The sequence below is a fragment of the Amblyraja radiata genome, chromosome 9 (assembly GCF_010909765.2).
Source record: "Amblyraja radiata isolate CabotCenter1 chromosome 9, sAmbRad1.1.pri, whole genome shotgun sequence".
Classification (NCBI taxonomy): Eukaryota; Metazoa; Chordata; class Chondrichthyes; order Rajiformes; family Rajidae; genus Amblyraja; species Amblyraja radiata.
In genome coordinates, this window is record NC_045964.1 from 59,541,449 (window position 1) to 59,562,211 (window position 20,763).

General features: G+C 46.1%; 1 protein-coding gene across 5 annotated transcripts in view; it reads left to right on the plus strand.

The window, feature by feature from the left end:
* cep128 (centrosomal protein 128) overlaps nt 1-20,763 on the plus strand; it is a 401,773-nt gene that overhangs the window by 267,130 nt on the left and 113,880 nt on the right. The window lies entirely within an intron of this gene.

Here is a 20,763-nt window from a genome sequence, read left to right on the forward strand (position 1 = left end):
AATCTAATCTGCCATTCAATCAATCATGGCTGATCTCTGTCTCCCAATTCCATTTCCCTGCCTTTGCCCCATAACTCTTGACAATCGTTCGAATCAAGAATTTGCCTTAAAAATATCCATTGACTTGGCCTCCACCGCGGCAATGAGTTCCACAGATTCACCACCCTTGGACAAAAGAACTGAGTCAGTCACCGAGTAAAGAACTGACTACCCTGGGGAAAAGGCTGGACATTCACCCTACCTATGGCCCTCATGGTTTTACTTAGCTCCAGAAGGTCACCCCTCAACCTCTTACGCTCCAGTGAAAAAAAGTCCCAGTTTGTTCAGCCTCTCCTTCATAACTCAAACCTTCCAGACCTGTAACATATTTACAAATCTTTTTTTTTTTTATGCCCTATCCAGTTTAATGACATCCATCCTATAGCAGGGCAATTAAAACTGTACACAGTGCACCTTATGTGGATTTACCAATGTCTTCCAAAACCGCAACACCAAGTCCCAAGCTAATGGCATGTTGGCAATGTTCCCGATGTTGGGGGAGTCCAGAACCAGGGGCTACATTTTAAGAATAAGGGGTAAGTCATTTAGAACGGAGACGAGGAAACACTTTTTCACACAGAGAGTTGTGAGTCTGTGGAATTCTCTGCCTCAGAGGGCGGTGGAGGCCAGTTCTCTGGATACTTTCAAGAGAGAGCTAGATAGGGCTCTTAAAGATAGCGGAGTCAGGGGATATGGGGAGAAGGCAGGAACGGGCTACTGATTGTGGATTATGATCACATTGAATGGCGGTACTGGCTCGAAGGGCCGAATGGCCTACTCCTGCACCTATTGTCTATTGTCTATTGGCCTTCAGAGCGAGAGGATTTTAGTTTAGAAGCAAGGATGTCCTTCTGCAGTTGTACAGGGCCCTGGTGAGACCACACCTGGAATATTGTGTGCAGTTTTGGTCTCCAAATTTGAGGAAGGACGTTTTTGCTATTGTGGGAGGTTCAACAGGTTAATTCCCGGGATGGCGGGACTGACATATGATGAAAGAATGGGTCGACTGGGCTTACAGTATATTCACTGAAATTTAGAAGGATGAGAGGGGATCTTATAGACACATATAAAATTCTTAAGGAATTGGACAGGCTAGATGCAGTAAAAATGTTCCTGATGTTGGGTGAGTCCAGAACCAGGGGTCACAGTTTAAGAATAAGGGGTTTGTTTAAGAAAGAACTGCAGATGCTGGAAAAATTGAAGGTAGACAGAAAATGCTGGAGAAACTCAGCGGGTGAGGCAGCATCTATGGAGCGAAGGAATGGATGATTCGGGTCGAGACCCTTCTTCAGACTTCGCCACCTATTCCTTTTCTCCATAGTTGCTGCCTCACCCGCTGAGTTTCTCCAGCATTCACTCTACCTAAGAATAAGAGGTAGGCCATTTAGGACTGAGATGGCCATGATCATATTGAATGGAGGTGCTGGCTCAAAGGGCTGAATGGCCCACTCCTGCACCTATTTTCTATGTTTCACCCAATACTCTGACTGGTGAAGGCAAATGTGCCAAATTCAGGTCTTCCTGTGTTGCTACTTTCAGGCAACTAGATACCTGCACCCCTTGGTCCCTCTCTTCAATCTAACATCATGCAACACATTGTACTTATTATCTGTGTTAAACTCGATCTGCCATTCCTCAAGCTTAATTTTGTATACGAATTGTATAAATTCTCAGAATAAATGGACTTACAGGTGAACTACTATCTACCTCTTTGGTGACCCTCGGACTTTCCTTGATCAGACTTTGCTGACTTTACCTTGCACTAAACGTTATTCCCTTATCATGCGTCTGTACACTGTAAATGGCTCGATTGTAATCATGATTTGTCTTTCTGCTGACTGGATAGCACGCAACAAAAGCTTTTTACTGTACCTCAGTACACGTGACAATAAACTAAAACTGAAGAATAGAGATGAGCAGGAATTTCTTTAGCCAGAGGGTGGTGAATCTGTGGAATTCATTGCCGCAGACGGCGGTGGAGGCCAAGTCAGTGGGTATTTTTAAAAGGGAGACTGACAGGTTCTTGATTAGTACGGGTGTCGGGGGTGATGGGGAGAAGGCAGGAGAATGGGGTTGAGGGGAAAAGATAGATCAGCCATGGTTGAATGGCAGAGTAGACTCGATAGGCCGAATGGCCTAATTCTGGTCCTATGAACTTATGATTTATGCCGCCTCCACCCTTCCGTCCGTGATGATAATTGTGTCTGATGCATTTCAATTCTGTAGTTAATTCCCTGACTGATGTAAATTAATTACAGAAAACTTTACCATCAGTTCATGTAAGCCTGTCTTTCTTAGTCCTTTAATTCCTTCCCTGGTATGTCAAAGGGGATAAAGCAGTGATCCTCTCCATCTGCTTGACCGTGTCCAACTAATCAGCCAGTCGCTCCATATGGAGACCTTTATCATGATTTATGGTAAACTTCATGGAAGATAATCCTCTTTCATCCGCAGATTGCTCTGGACTGGAATGAAATAAAAATAGCGTTTTTCTGAGCATGCTAACCAACTGGTGAAGAGTCTGGTAATGTTTGCAGTGTTACAGAGTGTATAACAGTACGCCCATGTAGGGTAGAACTGCAGATGCTGGTTAGCACCGCAGATAGACACAAAATGCTGGAGTAACTCAGCGGGACAGGCAGCATCTCCAGAGAGAAGGAATGGGTGACGTATCAGGTCGAGACCCTTCTTCAGGGGTGCTGATTGGGGTACTGATTGAGGATGATCAGCCATGATCATATTGAATGGTGGTGCTGGCTCGAAGGGCCGAATGGCCTACCACTGCACCTATTTTCTATGTTTCTATTTTTCTATTAGGGCCTTGACCAATTCCTTCTATCCAGTAAGCTATGTATCTGTACACTGTGAATGCCTCTATAATGATCATGTATTGTCTTTCCGCTGACTGGTTAGCACGCACCAAAAGCTTTTCACTGTACCTCGGTAAAGTGACAGTAAACTTAACTGAGCAGAGTACCGCACAGAAACGTGGCCTTCAGCCCACATTGCTATGCCAAACCCATAATTTTAAAACGTTGCCTATTTCCTTCGCTCCATAGATGCTGCCTAATCCGCTGAGTTTCACCAGCATTTTTGTTTACCATAATTTTAAAACTTTGCTTTAGACTTTAGAGCAACAGCTTGGAAACAGGCCCTTCGGCCCACCGATTCCGTGCTGACCACCGATCACCTGTTCACTCGTTCTATCCGATACACGACAATTTACAGAAACCAATTAACCTACAAACCTGCACGCCTTTGGAGTGTGGGAGGAAACCGGCGCACCCGGAGAAAATCAACGCAGGTCACAGTGAGAACGTAAAAACCCCATACAGTCAGCACCCGTGGTCAGCATCGAACCTGGGTCTCTGGCGCTGTAAGGCCGCAACTCTAACGCTGTGCCACCGTGTCACCCTTGTTATGAACAATGCCATGTCATGAACATCAAATTCTCCAACTTTAGTAATAATCCCCACCCTATCCCATCTCTGTCTTGTGCTCCCACACGGATGTGCCCCTTTTTTCCCTATCCCTATCCATCTGTATCCCATCCTCTGGCTTCACATTTCACTCCACTTTACTCCTCACCTTACTGCCTTTTGTCTTTTTGCCTCTGTCCACCCATCTCTGGCCTTTGTCCATCCATCCCTCCTCACCTCTATCTACTGTGGCATCGGGGAAGACACCAGGTCAACAATGACCACACCCGCACACACGTGGTGGGGCAAACTCGCATGGGGAGGTTTATTTACTGAATAAATAAAGGGGTAGTTAGGAACAGCTCCCAGGCCATGTGGGGGTGCAGTCTGTCATCGTGTGTGGGCAGATGAGGTGGTACCTACAATCCCTGGGTGGTACGGTGGCAGTCTTGGGCTTGTCCCAACAGCTCAGTCTCACTCAAAGCTTGCAAAGCGAGGGGCAGTTATCAGGGAGTTACTAGGCCTACTTACAAGGGAGTTACTGGGTGCAGTTACGAGGGAGTTACTGGGCGCAGTTACTAAGCTCAGTTACTAGGGAGTTACGAGGCGCAGTTACTAGGGAGTTACGAGGTGCAGTTACAAGGGAGTCCTCCATTTACTCCACTCCTAGCTTGCCCCCCCCCCACCCCCCGGTTTATAAGGAGCCAGACTGATAACGTGCAGGTGAGTTGATTCAATCTTGATCACTTGTTGTTGCACAGGACAGTAGTGAGGCCACACTTGTAGGTTTGTGTTGGGTTTTGGCCACCCTGTTGAAGGAAAGACGTTGTCAAGCTGGAAAGGCTCTGGAGAAAATTTACGAGGATGTTGCCAGGACTTGATTAGTACGGATTTTCAGGGGTTATGGGGAGAAGGCAGGAGAATGGGGTTAGGATGAGATAGATTAGCCATGGTTGAATGGTGGAGTAGACTTGCTGGGCCGAATGGCCTAATTCTGCTACAATTGCTTATGACCTTATGACTTGAGGGCCTGAGCTATAGGGCGAGGTTGGACAGACTAGGACTTTATTCCTTGGAGCACATGAGGATGAGAAAAGGGGGGGAGCAAGCAGACAGGGTTTGATGTTTCGATTATTACCCATGTCATGCGAGGTTCAACTAAACCCGCCGGTCGCCAATTGCCTACATCAATAGATAATAGACAATAGGTGCAGGAGTAGGCCATTCAGCCCTTCGAGCCAGCGCCGCCATTCAATGTGATCATGGCTGATCATCCCCAATCAGTACCCCGTTCCTGCCTTCTCCCCATATCCCCTGACTCTGCTATCTTTAAGAGCCCTATCTAGCTCTCTATTGAAAGTATCCAGAGAACCGGCCTCCACCGCCCACTGAGGCAGAGAATTCCACATTTCACTCTACTTTACTCCTTATAGGTTCTTATAAGGGTGTGTAAAATCACGAGAGGAATTAATAGGGTAATTGCACAGGGTTGGGAAATCAAGAACCAGAGGACATATGATTAATGTGAAATTTATTGTGATTGGGGAAAGATTTAATAGGAACCTGAGGGGAAACTTTTTTTACACAAAGGGCAGTGGGTGCATGGAACGAGCTGCTGGAGACGGTAGTTGAGGCAGGAACTATCACAACTTAAAAAAAAACATATGAACAGGTACTTGAATAGGACATGTTTGGAGCGACATGGGCCAAATGCGGGCAGGTGGGACAAGTGTAGATGAGGCATGTTGGTCGGCATGGGCAAGATAGGCCGAAGAGCCTGTTTCCACACAGTTTGACTGTATGTTGCTCCTTTGGCTGTGGCCTCACTCAGCCCAGAGCGCTGTACAAGGTACTGGTGTTTTCAGGCGGCCAGGCGCTGTTTGTGGTGCTGGTCATTGGTTCCTCCTGGCCTGTCTGTTGGTGTGGGGGATCAGAGATGCGTCGTCACACCACCTATCACTTGCCAAGCCTTGGCCTACCTCTACATTTGTTCCAGCTCTTGACCACTTCCTGTCTGCGTTGTAATTAAATTTAAGCACCTTACTCGCCACCTTACTCACCATTCTCCTCTGCTGCAAGTCAAATAAGTTTTGTTTAGTAAAAATCGGTGAAATATTATAAAAGTTATGAAGGTTTTGAAGGCCCCCCCCCTACCCCACACCCCCCCCTCCCCCACACCCCCTCCCACACACCCCCCCCTCCCCCACAACCCCCCTACCCTCTCCCCCCCTCCCCCACCGCCCCTTCCCCATTGGGGAATGGGTTGCGTTGGGGGGACCAGGCCTCCCGTGTGACTGGGAATAACAATAACAGTCGATGTAGTTCAGAGCTTATCTGAGGTTGTCGTGTTTAATAGCCTAATGGCTGTTGGGAAGAAGCTGTTCCTGAACCTGGACGTTACAGTTTTCAGGCTCCTGTACCTTCTTCTCGATGGCAGGACTGATGTGAGTGCATGGCCAGCGTGGAGTGGGTCTGGCTGCCACTTGGAGGCAGCGACTCCGGTAAATCCCTTCGATGGTGGGGAGGTCAGAGCCGGTGAGGGACAGGGCAATGTTCAGTGATGAATCTGTGGAATTCTTTGCCACAGAAGGCCGCGGAGGCCAAGTCAACGGATATTTTTAAGGCAGAGATAGATAGATTCTTGATTAGTATGGGTGTCAGAGGTTATGGGGAGAAGGCAGGAGAATGGGGTCAGGAGGGAGAGATAATCAGTCATGATTGAATGGAGGAGCAGACTTGATGGGCCGAATGGCCGAATTCTGCTCCTATCATTTATGAACTCATGAGCTCACAGGTGACAACAAAGTGCCATTGTCAGCGTGAGTTGGATTAACTTTGCCTCAGCTGAGATCTCAAGGGCGAAACCTTTCTCCGAACCTTTCCCCTGCAGGCTTGTTGACTGTTGAGTTTGAAGAACTTAAGTTGCTGAAAGTGAAGAGGGGGTCGGTTTAGTAAAAATTTCCGCCCCATAACAAGTCTGAGTGTCGATGATTTCAAAGCAAGGAGATTGCATATTTCTCCTGGTTTCGGCTCACCGGACCATGAAGCGATCCATTCTTATTGAGGGCAAAATTAATCACGGTGCAGCAATTGATCTTCCCCTGGAATTGTGATGGGAATTTATGAGTTTGGACGTGCTAAAGCACTTTGGACAGAACAAAAATAATAACAGAGGGATGACTCCTAAAGAGAAAGCTGAAAGGCAGAAAAATCTCATTGAGTTATAGTCTACTCTGTCCCCTAACAAAAACCTAAATCTAATAATCAGCATGGTGCGATGTGACAGACTGCATTTGCTGATTTAGTATGGTGCCGCAGTATATTGTTTTAGCAAGAGAGCCCAAAGAAATGTGACTGTGGATAAATTGAGAGGATTAAATGGGTTCGTTCAATGGCTTGCGCTCATGCATGCCCAGCCAACTCTTCGAAATCAGAATGAGATGGATGTGACAGTGTATGAAAATCATTCTCTCCAAAAATGAAAAGTGAATGTATATTCATCGTGGGCTCTTGTAGGACTTCTGACTTGTATGATTGTATTTAGATATAATGCAACGTGTTACCTCAATGATGATACATTAAGTAAAGTCCTCGTAATAATCAGACGTTCTGCCACTGTGTAGCTTTCGACAAGTATGCCTTCGACAGAAGGCTGTGGAGGCCAGGTCAACAGATATTTTTACAGCAGAAATAGATAGATTCTTGATTAGTACGGGTGTCAGGGGCTATGGGGAGAAGGCAGGAGAATGGAGTTGAGAGAGGTTGAGCCCAGCCTGTGAATGCGGAACCAACCATGTCATCTCTGGGTGCCCGCTCTACCACCCACCAAATGGAGCTCTGTCAGGGCCTGGCGGACATTGACGCAGAGACAACAACCTGGCTGCTCAACACCCGGCTTGAAATCTAACTATTCCTTTGGTTTATTTATGTTTCATTCACAAGAAGAAGAAGAAGAAGAAGAAGAAGAAGAAGAAGAAGAGGGGAGAGACAGATCAGCCATGATTGAATGGCGGAGTAGACTTGATGGGCCGAATGGCCTAAATCTGCTCCTATCACTTATGAACCTATGTAATATATTTGGAGTTTGTGTCACAACCCCTTTCTGACCTGCATTGGGATGCCAAGCGAGGTAAATAGATTTTGTTTAAGAAGGAACTGCAGATGCTGGAAAATCGAAGGTCGACAAAAATGCTGGAGAAACTCAGCGGGTGCGGCAGCGTCTATGGAGCGAAGGAAATAGGCAACGTTTCGGGCTGAAACCTTTCTTCAGACTCAAATAGATTATTATATTATAGGTAAATAGATTATTTGTTTTACTCAATTTTAAGTATTAAAATCTATTTCTCAAAAAAACGTTTGAAGTAAATTTATTATTTAAAAAAATAATCTTACAATTTGTTAAACGTTTTTTCAGTCTGCTTCGCTGGTGTATAAATGTCTCTGGATATCAGGATTTTATGTTTCTAAATAGCGAGCAGGGTGGTCAGAGAGTGCCGCCTAAGGATCCAGCAAAGTGGGACACAGAAAAGCTTTTATTTTGCATGCTATCCAAACAGATTAGATATAGATATTAGATATACCCGACATAAATATAATCAAGTCAAACTCAAGTACAAGCAGCGTATTGTGGACGCAGCCCAGACCACCACGCAAACCAACCTATATTGACTCCATTTATACCTCACGCTGCCAGTGTCACCAACAACTTCTCCAGGACCACCCATACCGAAGCGACGACAATAGACAATAGGTGCAGGAGTAGGCCATTCGGCCCTTTGAGCCAGCACCGCCATTCAATGTGATCATGGCTGATCATCCACATTCAGTACCCCAGACGACCAAGAATGCACACCAACGCCTCAACTTCCGTAGAAAACTTAAAGCCCTGTCCCACTGTACGAGTTCATTCAAGAGTTCTCCCGAGTTTGCCCTGATTCGAACTCAGAGATTTACGGTAAAAGCCGCTCGTGGGTACTCGGGGCTCTCGTGGACATTTTTCAACGTGTTGAAAAATCTTCACGAGTCTTCCCGAGCTTACCGCGTTTCCCGAGTACCTGCCGTTAGCGTTACGAGCCGCTAAGAGACGTCCCCGAGTTCCGACGTACCCGCTACGTACATTCTATGTGCTTACCACGAGTTTGATTTTTTTTTAAACTCGGGAGAGCACTTGAATGAACTCGTACAGTGGGACAGGGCTATTAGGAAGTTCGGCATGTCCCCTGACACCTCTCACCAACTTCTACAGATGCATTTTATCGGGATGCATCACAGCTGGGTTTGGGAACAGCTCCATTCCAAGACCACAAGTAATTACAACGAATTGTGGACGCAGCGCAGACCGTCACACAAACCAACCTCCCTTTCATTGACTCCATTTATACCTCACGCTGCCTCTGCAAGGCCGGCAGCATCATCAAGGACGAGTCGCACCCCACCCCTGAAGCTCAATGGTATTGCGATTAAGGGCCTGTACCACTTAGGAGACCTAAACAGCAACCTCTAGTGATCTTGCCCGCCACCCAAAAAAAAAATCAAGGTCGAGGTGACCTGCAACCTCCTACCACCTCCCACACACATGTTGAAAACCTTCCTCGACTATGAAGAAAACCGGCTTCGACTAGACCTGCGACAAAAAAATTATCGATTTTTAAAACGGCAACCTATTTTTAGTCGAGGCCAGTTTTAATCATGATGAAAAATTAGCAGCAACCTAGATGAAGCCTCGACCACGCGGAAACCACTTTCGACCATTAGGGAGAGTGACCAAAACCTCCGGTGACCTCATGGAAACCTTGGGTGGCGGGCAAGGTCATCAGAGGTTGCTGTTTAGGTCTCCTAAGTGGGACAGGCCCTTTAGTTTGCAGCTCGAGAAAATATTAGCCTTGTACATGACTTCTGGCCAAGATGGTGCCTAACCCAGGCGACTACGTGCTGGCCATGGATCTACAATCACATACTGCAATCGCTCCACACTCTCAAATCTACACTGTGGACAATCATGTCTTGTCTTTCCGCTGACTGGTTAGCATGCAACAAAAGCTTTTAGACAATAGACAATAGGTGCAGGAGTAGGCCATTCGGCCCTTCGAGCCAGCACCGCCATTCAATGTGATCATGGCTGATCATCCCCAATCAGTACCCCGTTCCTGCCTTCTCCCCATATCCCCTGACTCCGCTATTTTTAAGAGCCCTATCTAGCTCTCTCTTGAAAACATCCAGAGAACCTGCCCACACCGACTTCTGAGGCAGAGAATTCCACAGACTCACCACTCTCTGTGAGAAAAAGTGTTTCCTCGTCTCCGTTCTAAATGGCTTACTCCTTATTCTTAAACTGTGGCCCCTGGTTCTGGACTCCCCCAACATCGGGGAAATGTTTCCTGCCTCTAGCGTGTCCAAACCCTTACAATCTTATATGTTTCAATGAGATGCCCTCTCATCCTTCTAAACTCCAGAGTGTACAAGCCCAGCTGCTCCATTCTCTCAGCATGTGACAGTCCCGCCATCCCGGGAATTAACCTTGTAAACCTACGCTGCACTCCCTCAATAGCAAGAATGTCCTTCCTCAAATTAGGGGACCAAAACTGCACACAATACTCCAGGTGTGGTCTCACTAGGGCTGTACCCCGGTACACGTGACAATAAACTAAACTCAAACCGAAACCAAGGAACTTGAAGGTCGGAAAGTACTTAAGAATAAATATCTAGACAGTAAACCTTGGAAGAGTTGATCTTTTTAATCACGACAAGAGACACCGAATGTAAATTTGGAAACAATACAAGATTAATTTGAAGCAATTATTCAGAAAGAGTGTCATGGAATTCAATTTCTTTTTAGGTAATTGCCGAGAGCAATACAAAATGGATGAATGTAAAATAATTAGTTAAGGAAAGTGGAGCCCAAGAAGGTGCATTGTGAATGAGTAGATTTGCTGTGTGGAGCTCACGAAAAACTCCAAGGATTATTATACATAAATCCATGGCCTGATTTTCACATTTATTAAAGATTGTGGGCTGCATCGGAGGAGGCAATGAATTGAAAGTTTTGTTCTTGCTGAATAAGAAATTGGTGCAAATTAAATCTATGACAATTTAACTGGCTTAATCACTGAAAGTGTATCCCCCCCACACCCCCCCCCCCCCCCCTAACATGCGCTAAGGCCAGTCAGACAAAAAATTCCTGTCCTCCTGGATTAAAGGCCTGTCCCACTTGGCGATTTTTTCCGGCGACTCCCGGCATCATTTAACTGACGTATCAGGTCACCGAAAATTTCGCGGCGTGATGACGTATTGACGCGCGCCGTTTTTTCGCAACATTTTTTTTTGTCGCCGCTGGATTTTGAAATGTTCAAAATCTTGTGGCGACACTGACATGACGCCGGCAGTTGCCGAAAAAATCGCCCTTAAGTTGTGAGAAACAGAGAAGACGTTGTATTGACCTAATTGATATCAAATTGGAACTGCAGATGCTGATTCGCACTGAAGATAGACACAAAAAGCTGGAGTAACTCAGCGGGTCAGGCAGCATCTCTGGAGATAAGGAATAGGTGACGTTTCGGGTCGAGGCCCTTCATCAGACTGAGGACACGATCTCCCTGTGACCGTGCTGCTCCGGTCTCCTCCCGCATTCCAAAGACGCGCAGGTTTGTAGTAGGTTAATTGGCTTTGGGTAAGGATAGTACATTGTGTGTAGGATAGTGCTAGTGTACGGGGTGATCGTGGGTCAATAGACAATAGGTGCAGGAGGAGGCCATTCGGCCCTTCAAGCCAGCACCGCCATTCAATGTGATCATGGCTGATTATCCACTATCAGTACCCCGTTCCTGCCTTCTCCCCATATCCCCTGACTCCGCTATTTTTAAGAACTCTGTCTAGCTCTTTCTTGAAAGTATCCAGAGAACCGGCCTCCACAGGGATTTCCACAGACTCACAACTCTCTGTGTGAAAAAGTGTTTCCTCGTCTCCGTTCTAAATGGCTTACCCCTTATTCTTAAACTGTGGACCCTGGTTCTGGACTCCCCCAACATCGGGAACATGTTTCCTGCCTCTAGCGTGTCCAAGCCCTTAATAATCTTACGTTTCAATACGATCCCCACTCATCCTTCTAAACTCCATGGTATACAAGCCCAGCCGCTCCATTCTCTCAGCATATGACAGTCCTGCCATCCCGGGAATTAACCTTGTGAATCTACGTTGCACTCCCTCAATGGCAAGAATTGGGTCGGCGTGGTCTTGGTGGGGCCGTAGGACCTGTTTCCGCGCCGTTTCTAAACTAAACTAAACTAAACCTAAAAACAACTAAACCCTTTAATGAAACGGGTCCACGTAGACTTCTGGACATGACACCGGTGTGCGGGATGATTTATAGGTCGTCTTCTGACGTTGAGCAGCTTTGGCACTGTGTGAATGCCAAAGGACGTCTATCGTGTGACAGGAGCTAATGCGGAGACATTAATAATCATCTTCATGAAGTTGTCTCTCCGTGAGCTGGCTATTTAGAAATAATGGCTTCTGTCTGTTTTGCCGGGGTTACGGGCTCGCATACGTTAACAGTTCGGTGAGAGGCTGCCTGCCCACGGGTCTGACTTTGACCTAATAGGTGACAGAGAAGGTTAGGTGACTCTCGCGGAAATCGTGATGTGTTTAGTCAGCTTGCTGCTATGGCATGCTTCTTTTCCTGCTGCAGCTATTTAAAAAAAAAAAAAATCAATCTGAAGGTGTTCAAATGAAAAACCTGTAGGTATGTTCAAGGAACAGAATTAGGCCATTTGGCCCCACAAGTCTTCTCCGCCTTCAATCATGGCTGATCTATCTCTTCCTCTCAACCCCATTCTCCTGCCTTCTCCTCATAACCCCCCGATACCTTTTATATCTTATTGAAACATATAAGATTATTAAGGGATTGTACACGCTAGACAATAGACAATAGACAATAAGTGCAAGAGTAGGCCATTCGGCCCTTCGAGCCAGCACCACCATTTACTGTGATCATGGCTGATCATCCCCAATCAGTACCCCGTTCCTGCCTCCTCCCCCTATCCCCTGACTCCGCTACCTTTAAGAGCCCTATCTAGCTCTAGTATCCAGAGAACTGGCCTCCACCGCCCTCTGAGGCAGAGAATTCCACACTCACAACTCTGTGAGAAACATGAGAGGCAGGAAATATGTTCCCGATGTTGGGGGAGTCCAGAACCAGGGGCCACAGTTTAAGAATAAGGCCATTTAGAACGGAGATGAGGAAACGCTTTTTTACCCAGAGAGTTTTACCCAGAAGGCAGTGGAGGCCAATTCTCTGGATGCTTTCAAGAAAGAGTTAGATAGAGCTCTTAAAGATAAGCTGAGTCAGGGATATGTCAGGGGAGAAGGCAGGAACGGGCTACTGATTGTGGATGAACAGCCATGATCACAGAGTATGGCGGTGCTGGCTTGAAGGGCAGAATGGCCTACTCCTTGTCTATTGTCTATTATTGTCACCCGTACTTATCAAGAATCTTATCAATCTCCACTTTAAAAATAACCAATATTTGGCCTCCACAGCCTTCATCGCAATGCATTCCACAGATATCTCACAAGTAAGGACAAGGACAAAGGACATTTATTATCAAGTACACCAATTGGTGCAGTGAAATTTGAGTTACCATGCAGCACACAAATAAGATAAACACAATACTATAGAATTTAACATAAAACATAAAACATCCCCCACAGGGGAATCAACGTTTCCCACTGAGAGGGAAGGCACTAAAGTCCAGTCCTCTTCCTCTTGTTCTCCCGTGGTCGGGGCCTATTTAGGCATCCGCAGTCGCCGCAACGGCGGCCCGATGTTTCAATCCCTTTCTCCATGATGATCGGGGCTCCAGCGTCGGAAGAACACTCTCAGCAGCCTGGAGTTCCGAATCGGCCGCTTCCTACCGGAGACCGTGGCTCCTGAAGTCCACAGGCTGAGTTCCAACACTGGCGATCCTTGGCGAAAGATCCCAGGCCTCCGCGATGTTTAAAGTCAACACCACCCGCGGCTGGAAGCTCCGCAGACCACAGACCGCAGCTCCACGATGTTCAAATCGGCAGGCCCGTTGTAACGAATGAGGGAAGGGGTGAGTGCGAACATTCACTGGCCTAAAAAGAGTTAAGGGATCAGACACCAAGTGTTGCAAATGCACAATTCACTGCCAGGGTACGTGCAAGTGGATTAATGTCCTGTGGCGTTGTAATCTAGGATTCAGAAAGGTGCTATCACAGAGGGCAGCACGGTAGCACAGCGGTAGAGCTAGTGCCTCACAGTGCGAGAGACCCGGTTTGATCCTGACGACGGGTGCTGTCTGCAAGGAGTTTGCACGTTGACCTGCGTGGGTTTCCTCCGAGACCTTTGGTTTCCTCCCCCGCTCCAAACTTGTAGGTTAATTGACTTGGCATCAGTGTAAATTGTCCCTCGTGTGTGTGTGTAGGATAGTGTTGGGTGCGCAACTCTACCGCCGCGCCACCGTGTCGCCCCTTGTAACAAAGCAATTATCAAGACCTTCCCATCCATTAGTTACACTGAAATCTTGTATCGTAGCTTGTTGCATGACACTTGGCACAACACAAAATATACCGTGGTCTGCAAAGTTATTAATGTTCAGTTTTTCTGGCGTGTATTTGTTTGAGTTATGACCAGTGGCGCTGAGCAGACTCATCGATATTGATGTTTTGAGCTTGGCGTTTTTCTCCGTGGAGCAACAGTGAGTGTCCGGGACAATATTTTATCCCTGGCTCAACAAAACAGAAAGTGATTACCTGGCCTGGGGAAGACATTGCTGAATGTTGCATTTCCTGTATTACAGCAGTGGGTGTTTTGGGACCATTATGAACTCCCGTACAGACCCATCCAAAAAGTTTTTATTAGTACGGTAGCATGGTTTTGATTAGTTACAGGTGTCAGGGGTTATGCGGAAGAGTCATGAGAATGTGGTTAGGAGGGAGAGATGGATTAGCCATGATTGATTGGCAGAGTAGACTTGATGGACCGAATATCACTTATGTACATGATCTTAGCCTGCAGTGTGTGTAGAAAAGTTGCGGTAGTCATTCCTTAATCAAATTGAGAGGCATAGACAGGGTAGACAGTCAGTGCCTTTCCCCGGGGTGGAAATAACCAAAGACAGGAGGACACAGGGTTAAGTAAGAAGGGCAAAGTTTAAAGGAGATGTGCGGGGAAGGTTTTTTTTCACAGAGGGTGGTGGGTGCTTGGGATACGTTGCCGGGGGTGTTGGATGGAACAAAGACAATGGTGGCGTTTAAGCAGCGTTTGGATAAGCACATGGATATCATACGAGCTGAATTAGGCCATTCGGCCCATCAAGTCCACTCTGCCATTCAATCATGCCTTATCTATCCTTGGCAGTGGCAGTGGTGAAGTCTCGCGACGATGGGGCCTCGGCGGTGGTGAAACCTCGCGGCGGCGGCGATGCCTCGCGGGTCGACCCGCGGTCGATGAGAGCGTGGAGAACCACCATGAGGGGGGAAGGGAAGAACAATGGAGGACCCAGCGTGGGGGGGACCGCTGTGGTGGTGGGGGGGGGGGGGGGGGGGGGCAAAAGGGGGAGCCGGCGTGCTTTGTAACTTTGTCAGCGCTGTAGGTGGCTGCTAATTGTATACATTGTGTATGCAAGCAAAGAATCCCACTGCACCTTGTCACATGTGACAATAAAGTATTCCTATTCAGATTCCTATTCCTATAAACCCCATTCTCCTGACGTCCATTCTAATAAAGAATCTGTCAACCTCCACCTTACAAAATATCCATTGACATCCACAGATTCACCACCCTCTGGCTAAACAAATTCCTCCTCATCTCTTTTCTAAAGGTATGTCATGCAGCGATCAGAGCGATCATGCACAGGCAGCAGAGATTAGTGTCCCTTGGCCTAATGTTCGGCATGGACATTGCGGGCCAAAGAGCCTGCTCCTGTGCTGTATCTCTTCCATGTTCTATTTTCTATGTTCTGCAAACGCAGGGAGGATTTCGAGGAGGTGCTCTATCAACGAAGCCCTGCAGAGTAGTTGCAAAATATCCTTGCTTCAGTACACAGATCCTCGTGTTATGAAGGGCAATATTTAATTTGCCGGTTTAATTGCTGTTACATCCACATGCTGGGAATATCTTCATCCTCATGCGTATGGCGTGCACAGCCTAAAGTTGTAAGACAACTTGTTCTGTTTGATGGTACACAAACGAAGGAAATAGGTAAAGTTTCGGGCCGAAACCCTTCTTCGGTCTGAACGTATAAACGTTACCTATTTCCTTCGCTCCATAGATGCTGCTGCACCCGCTGAGTTTCTCCAGCATTTTTGTGTACCTTCGATTTTCCAGCATCTGCAGTTCCTTCTTGAAACACCTTGTTCTGTTTGATCTTCTGTTTGTGCATGCCAGGTTGATTGCATTCGTTGAAACAGGGTGGACCACATGAAGGTTGCATTCTCCCACCCCTGGGAATATCTCATTGAAATCCAGCGGGTGAGGCAGCATCTATGGAGAGAAGGAATTGGCGACGTTTGGGGTCAAGACCCTTCTTCAGACTGAAGGGGGTGGGGGGGAATGAAGAGAGAAAGCAAGAACTACCTGAAATTGGAGAAGTCAATGTTCATACCGCTGGGGTGTAAACTACCCAAGCGAAATATGAGGTGCTGTTCCTCCAATTTGTGCTGGGCCTCACTCTGACAATGGAGGAGGCCCAGGATAGGAAGGTCAGATTGGGAATGGGAATAGGAGGGGGAGTTGAAGTGCTGAGCCACCGGGAGATCAGCTTGGTTAAGATGGACTGAGCGGAGGTGTTCAGCTAAACGATCGCCGAGCCTGCGCTTGGTGTTGCCGATGTGCCACCTTTTCACTTTGCCTGCAAAATGAATCACTTCACATGTATCCACATCCGCTATTGTAGTGACAGTTTCTTACAACGTCTCACGGGTTTAGCCCTCCATAGTCACTTTAATTGATGACCGTGGATCAGAAGGTAATCGATACGCCCCACGAGCCCTCCACGAGACATTCAATGCCGTCGAAAGATGAATCTTCCGAAAACAGTCTCTTGATTTAAGCCCTGTCCCACTGTGCGAGGTAATTCACGAGTTCTACCGAGTTTTCCCCTGATTCGAACTCGGAGAATGACCGTAGAAGTTCGTGGATGTCTTGTAGCGGCTCCTAATGCTAACGGTAGGTACTCGGGACCACCGGTGACTCGTGATGTTTTTTCACCCCTGCAAAAAATGTCCATGAGTAAAAAAATACTCGTGGTGAAAAAAATTGTTACTTTTTATGCCCACTGTTAGCATTACGAGCCGCTACGAGACATCCACAAACTCCTACGGACCCGCTACGGACATTCTCCGAGTTCGAATCGGGAAAACTCGGGAGAACTCGTGAATTACCTCGTACAGTGGGACAGGGGCTTGAGTTTCTTTATTGAAGTACAAAGCAGTAAGATAATGCATAAAAGCTTCTTCTTGTATAAGTACGTTTCAATCATGCTCGTGCAAGGTCGAAAACCATGTCTCTCCCACGATCTTCATCGAACTAAACTAACTGCTTGGGAGTCTGCGCCAGAATCCGAACCACGAACCACGCCCCCAGACTACGTATAAATCCCACCCACATAATTACAGGCAGATAAAATTTAAAGGTAACTGGTTATAATTATAACATACTGAGTTAAATTAAATGGCTACATCCGCCATGTTGTTGCCTCTCTTTCCATTTTACTAAAACAGCTTTTTGTATCCTAACCATTTCTCACCCTGCCCAGTTATTATCATCAGTGAACTTCACGACACAAGACTGCCATCGAATTTCCGGGGCACACTTGTTTCCAGAGCTTTTCTGGAGTCAATATGCAGGAAGGAAACTGCAGATGCTGGTTTACACCGAAGATAGGCACAAAGTGCTGGAGTAACTGGGCAGGGTCAGGCAGCATCTCTGGAGAAAAGGAATAGGTGACGAAGGGCCTCGACCCGAAATGTCACCTACTCCTTTTTCGCCACAGATGCAGCCTGACCCGCTGAGTTACTCCAGTATTTTGTACCTTTCTGGATTATCCAGTTTTCAGGACCAACAGAGGTCACTGGGTTGGGGTGGGGTGGGGGGTGGGGGCTGAGATACCAGCTGACAAATTGTGCCTCTGAAGTCGGCTATGGGAACGGATCTGCCGGCTCCAGCCTGGCCAGAGTTCCAGAACCCAGGCCGTAGTGGGGAAATTCGACCCGCTGATCGGCGCGGAAGTCCCAATGAGGTCGTGATCGGCCACCTCACCTGGCCAAGGTGCCATATATTCGGAGGGGGGGCGGAGGGATTTTGTCCGGATTAAGCGGGGGTGGGTGGGGGGTTGGGCATCTGGACAACCAGTTGCCTGAGTGGTGGACCTGTATTACATTCTGTTTCATCAGACAAATCATTGATGCATATTTTTATTTATTTTTTTTTTTTGGAGTAACTCTTTTTAAATTTTTTTATTTTATTTTTATTAGAAGTACAGTAAATTACAGTAATACACATCACATATATCTTGTTACATTTTGTTGTACCACTTCATTTTTCGAGCTTTAAAAAAGGTAGAAATAAAAGAAGTAAGGAAAGTGAGCAAGAATCGTGAAGGTGCAGGAAAGTGTTTGGAGAAGAAAGCCCCTTGGGGAAGAAATTAGAGAAGGAAGTAAAGAAAGGAAACAAGACCCTAGAAAGAAAAGAAAAAAAAAGGAAAAACAATCGCTCTATTGTAACACAAAACTCCGCAAAAAAGGATACACAAACCTTGTTTTTTTTAATTTTATTTTATACTCCCCGTTACCAGATCCTGGTACCATTTATATTTTAAATTACTATTGCACCTTATGCTTGTAATAGTTCTGTAAATGCAGACCACGTCTTTTGGAAGTGGTCTGCTTTGCCTGCTAGGAGGAGTCTCATCTCTTCCAAGTGTAGTGTTTCGAACATGTTTGAAATCCACATTTTTATTGTTGGTATTGGAGCATTTTTCCAAAATTTGAGTATAAGCTTTTTTCCTATTATTAGCCCGTAATTAAGTAAGTTCTTTTGAAACACATTTAATTTGGGGTTACCTTCCGATATTCCAAAAATGATCCATTCTGCTTTTGGTACAAGTTTTATTTTAAATAATTTTGTGAAGATTTCAAATATTTCGTTCCAGAATTTTTGAATTTTTATACAGAAAACAAAAGAGTGCGCTATGGTAGCTTCTTGTGACTGACATTTATCACAAATGGGTGAGACATTGGGGAAAAGTTTATTTATTTTAGTTTTTGAATAATATAGTCTATGTAATGTTTTATATTGAATTAGAGTATGTCCTACGTTGATCGAGCATTTATGCACATATAGTAAGTGTTTATCCCAGCTCTCTTTTGAAATTTTTATAGCTAGTTCTTGTTCCGTCTCTTCTAATACCATCGGTTGTAGGTATTTCTATATTTAAAATAATGTTGTATAAGTATGATATTAGAATTGATGCATATTATGAGCGGCTCATAGAACAGCACCGCACAGGAACCTGCCCGTGGGCTCACAACGTCTATGCCGAACGTGACGCCAGTGTATAAACTAATCTCCTCTGCCCGCACGTGATCCATATCCCTCCATTCCCTGCATATCCATGTTCCCAACTAAAAGCCTCTAAGACCCCACGATCGTATCTGCCTCCACCACCACCCCTGGCAGCCCGTTCCAGGCACCCACCACCCTCAATTAAAAATGTGTTAAAAGTAACACTTGCCACGTATGTCTCCTGTAAAATTTCCCCTTCCCACCCTAAAGCTATATCCTCTGGTCTTTGACATTTCTATCCCCGGGGAAAGGTTATGGCCGCAAACCCTGCACTGTTACTGCCTGCTATCCTGAAGAAAAAAAACCTCCCTTATTCTAACACCATGTGTCCCGTCAGTCAACCAATGTTCACTCTCTGCCAGTGCATTACCCAAAATCCAATTTACTTTAATTTTCCAAAAAAACAATCTTTTATGAAAGACCGTCTGGAAATCCAGATACTCCACTTCCATTGGTTTTCCCTTATCTACCAGTTACATTCTCAAAAGATTGTTGAACAGGATTTACCACCAGAAATCTATGTTGGCTTTGTGTAATCCCATTGATACATTCCGAGAATCCTGTTACCGCATCCTTTATAATAGCCTCTAACATAGAAGAGGCTTATGAGCAACTTACCCAGATGCCGGCATTTTCTTTGGACACCAAGAGTTGGTAGAAAATTAACTTGATGTTTATAAAATGATGGGATGCCTCTATAAGATAGTTAAGAAGGAGCTTCTTTGACAATAGACAATAGGTGCAGGAGTAGGCCATTCGGCCCTTCGAGCCAGCACCGCCATTCAATGTGATCATGGCTGATCATCCCCAATCAGTACCATGTTCCTGCCTTCGCTCCATATCCCCTGACTCCACTATCTTTAAGAGCCCTATCTAGCTCTCTCTTGAAAGTATCCAGAGAACCAACCTCCACTCTCTGTGGAATTCTCCGAGGCAGAGAATTCCACAGACTCACAACTCTCTGTGAAAAAGTGTTTCCTCGTCTCCGTTGCAAATGGCTTACCCCTTATTCTTAAACTGTGGCCCCTGGCTCTGGACTCCCCCAACATCGGGAACATGTTTCCTGCCTGTAGCGTGTCTAAACCCTTAATAATCATATATGTTTCTATATGTTCTTTGCTTGGTGGTGTTGTCGATAATATATTAACTCGTGTGATTTTTAAACGGATAAGAAAATAATTAGTCATAGAGTCTTTCAGGGTTGAAACAGGCCCTTTGGCCCAATTTGCCCACACATCAACCAACATGTCTCATGTACACTAGTCCCACCAACCTGCGTTTGGCCAGTATCCCTCTAAATCAGTCCTACCCATATACCTGTCTAACTGCTCCTTAAACGTTGCGATAGTCCCTGCCTCAACTACCTCCTCTGGCAGCCCGTTCCATACACCCACCACCCTTTGTGTGAAAATGTTACCCCTCAGGTTCCTATTAAATTTTTCCCCTGACTGAATTGCTGAAGGATGGTTTTACTGAGATGTAAAAATCTGGAACTCGGTGCCTAAAACAATAGAGGGAGTATAAATACTCATACTATTTTGATAGAATTGAGATGTGTATCAGAAGGCCAAGGCTCAATGCGTAGACGGGGGCTAGAGTGTGATTTGCTGTATGAAGGGTGACAAGTCCTCCTTAGAGTCTTTGTTGAGGGCATGCTTCAATGATGTGTTGCATTGTTTGCTGCTCTCCACAAGCACACCGTGGGGTTGGACTGCTGGGATG